Source organism: Gopherus evgoodei, unplaced genomic scaffold, assembly GCF_007399415.2.
Source record: "Gopherus evgoodei ecotype Sinaloan lineage unplaced genomic scaffold, rGopEvg1_v1.p scaffold_95_arrow_ctg1, whole genome shotgun sequence".
NCBI classification, from domain to species: domain Eukaryota; kingdom Metazoa; phylum Chordata; order Testudines; family Testudinidae; genus Gopherus; species Gopherus evgoodei.
The window spans coordinates 16,769-20,607 of record NW_022060116.1 but is presented as its reverse complement, the minus strand read 5'-3'; positions in this window follow the sequence as shown (position 1 = coordinate 20,607).

Sequence of the window (3,839 nt, the reverse complement as noted above, 5' to 3'; positions counted from 1 at the left end):
ACCCAGCAGGAACACCCACAGAAGAAGGAAGAACCAGGAAATGAACAGCAAGATACAGATTCACCCCTGAGCTTATGGGCATGGCTTTCAGAAGTGCTGGGCAAACAGGGCTCCAGTTGAACTCAGTGGGAGCTGTCTGTGCTCAGCACCTTGGTCTGACAGCCATGCTGCATTTCTAATGTTACGCTTTAGGACTCTTTCTGCCAAGGCTTTCCCACCCGCGTGCTGATTCTCGCTTTCACATGTGGACTCATTCTGAATTACATGCAGGCTGTTTACACTGACCCCGCAAGGTGAAGGACCAGCAGCCTTCAAATAGGCACCGTTTATGTTTAGTATCACTTTAAGTCCCATTTAGGCACCACATTTTCTACCTTTCCATCGGTACGTACCTCTAGGGGCTCACTTTGATCTTTGCTCTGGCCAGATGTCTAATGGAGAAGCTGCCTAGTCTCTGCTTTTATTTTGCTTCGTCTCATTGCCCACCAACTGGAATAAAACAAAGAACTTATAATGGTTACAAAGGGGACTTCTTTGTCAACCTCTGCAGCTGCAACAAAGCAAACAGATCTTCGTGTCTGAAATAAGCCCCACTGAGGTGTGTGATGGGTCGCAACTCTTCTTGAAACACTGGAAATACATTCTTTCTGCTCTGTAGTATTTCTTCCTGAAACTGTGTACTACCAATTTCATTTGCATTAAAAACTCTACTGCATCATAATATCAGTCTTCTGGTTCTCCTTGTTCCTCCCTCCTTGCTTAAACAATCGTGTTGGACGAAATTCCTCCTTGTGTCGCTGGCACTTTCAAAGCCCTGGTAGGTAAAGTCTTTTTCTGCAAAGACTTAGGGACAGATTTTCCCTTCATTTACATTCCCTTTAGTTTCAAGAAGATCAATCATATGATTTGTGTTAAGAGTCTATGAGAATCTTTGCAGGTTTTCATAAGGAAAAGAAAAGTGGCCACAAGATCACATACTTCAATGTAGGTCAACGGTGACAGACTCTACCTCATAGTGGGAGGGCCATGAGGACCCACCCCCAATGTGGTTCCACTCCTGCCCCTCCTATTCCCCAAAGCCCCGACCCCTGGCCAAACCAATGCTGGAGCCAGAACAGGGAGCCCATCCCCCCAGCTGCCGCAGTTGGGGGGGCTCGAGAGCAGACCCCAGCCTGCAGCCCCTGATCCTGCACCCCATCCATGGCAGATGGCAGGCTCAAGGTTCCCCACAGTTGCCTGTGTGCTTCTTACTCTGACCCTGCTCCTGCTTCTGGCCCAGACGAGGATAGAGTCTCATGGGTAAGAGGAGGGGCGGGGAGTCAGGCCCACATAAAAAGTAGACCTGGCCCAGAGTGGTTCCTGGCCCCCCTTCCGCTTCCCCTTCCCCTTCCTCTTCCCATTCAGTTCCCCCAAACACACGCAACTCTTCAAAAGAACTCAGTGGCAAAAACAAAAGTCAGTGTGTCTGCTTGACACCTCCTTTGCATTAACTTTATGCAGCTGCTTTAGAAAGTTAACAGGCAGAAAGAAACAGTCCATATCCATGGAGAGGAGATCACCTGGTTGAATTCTCATTGACACTAAAGCCTTTTGACAGTGCTCTGGCATGGGAAAGAGGCACTCAAGTCAAGGTAGATGTAGGTAACATCCACCTTATGGCCCCTGCCTTATTTGCATTTTACAACATGGTGTAATACCTATTGTGTAGTTGAGAATCAGGGCCAGTGTGGTGATAACAGAGGAAACCCATAACCAGGAAGGCATTAGACGAAACCAATCAAGGGTAACATGGCAAACATGAGGAATGTTTGCAGAGGTGCTGATGAAAAGCAGCTCTCTCATTATTTCACATGGAGTTTGGTGCACTCAACACTGTTCAAAGCCAGGCCTATGGGATCAGAGGTGAATCTGTATCTTACCGTTCATTTCCTGCTTCTTCCTGTTCCCATGGAGATGCCTGGTGGGCGCAATGTGGTTTACAATTTCCATTTAGGTCCCGATGACCCCATCACAATCCCCCCAGCCCTGTTTTCCCCAAAAACCATATGGGCCCTTGTGACCATGGAGCCCGTCCTAACCGTATTGGCTCCATAACTGTATAATCTCCCATAGCCACTAGGACACCGGTTACAATATAATCCTCCATAATGTTATAAACCTCTATCAGCACATATGACCCCATCACCACCTCCAGTGTCAGCTGCACCTGAGGATTCCACTCTGCTTTCCTGAGGGAAAGAGCTGAGAATTGCTCCTGGCTTGTTACAGCTGTTGTGCACGGTGTGTGGAATGTCCTGTCTCTAAGAAGTATAAATTTATATATCCCCAGCTCCTCTGCCTTGCCCCAGCCTTTCTTCACTTAGGTACCCTGCCTCTAGCTCCCTCTACCTCTTAACGACAGGATAATTTTTGGGACAAAGAGAGTAACAAGGATTCAAAAGAGCTCGTTAGGTCCCTCAATCTTTCTTTCTTGCTTTCTTTCAAGATCTTCTTGCTTCAGAAACACGTGCAATGACATTCCACACACCGTACACAACAGCTGTAACAAGCCAGACATAAGGCAGTGCGCTGACTCTACAGTGCTGATCCAATCGCCACTGTCATGTCCTTCCCAGGAGCAATTCTCAGCTCTTTCCCTCAGGATAGCAGAGTGGACTCCTCGGGTGCAGCTGACACTGGAGCTGGGGATGGGGGCACATGTGCTGATAGAGGTTTATAACGTTATGGAAACAACTACAAATAGAGGGTGTAAAAGTGCATTGCAAGATTCTCAATGGTTGATCATTGTTCACACTTAGAGGAGAAGATGTTTCACCCAAAGTTCACCCCAAAATCATCAAAACAAAATTTAAAAAATGCCAAAATGAGCCTCTCTAAGAGTTACTCTCAGGTTAGTGATGTATCTGGAAGCGTCCAAGTACGGTTCAGGTGATACAGGTTAGTGTTTGGCATGAGTGATCCCAACTACTGGAGTTTATTTCTGATTCTGCCAATTGATCCCTGTCTGACTTTCACCTGAATGTGCCTCCCTTTACCTCCATGGCAAACAGGTATATTTATTACTTTCAGGGTGGATTGTCTGAGGCTTCCTCCAGTCTAAGCATTTCAAAGTGCTTCTCAAACACCCATCAAGTGTTTTACTGCCAAAGAGATGAACTACTAAAGTAGTAATAACATTTTACAAGGATTAGATATTCCAACACTGAAGACTTTGTCTGTAAAATGTCACTGCAGTGCTCAGTTTGTGATTCCCAGCCTTTGAAATAGGGCTTTTTGATTTTCCCTCCATGTCCCTTTGCATATACCTTTTCTATATATATTGAAGTTTAAAGGTAGATATTGAACCAGTGTAAAAGGGAACAGTTCCATCAGCTTGAAGGAATGCACTTTATCTAGCCTGGCGGAGAGACACTTTGTTGGGAATGTTTCTCTCCCTGCATACACGGCTACTCTATCCCCTGCTGCTCAGATCCAACATATAGTGAAACCAATGGGAAGCATCAGGTACTGCATCTCCACCCATGAGCAGCCAAGAGAAGTGGGTCTTGTGAGAGACATCAGCTAATAAAGCAAAGGAAGAGGCACAGCACTGACAGTTAAGGATTCCTTCTTCAAACGATCAGAGAGCTGTGGGATGAGACTGGATTAATTGGAAGTCTGACCAACCTAGTGCATCCTGTAAGAACCGTCTCTCACACAAAGCTTTTCAGCCAGAATTAGAATAATTTTTAAATTGGAAAATACAACCCCACCAGGATTTCCTCTAACCCGAACAGCATGAAATTCTTTCCCTCAGCTGTAAGGCACAGAACGCCATTGAAGTCTGGGGAACTCTACTC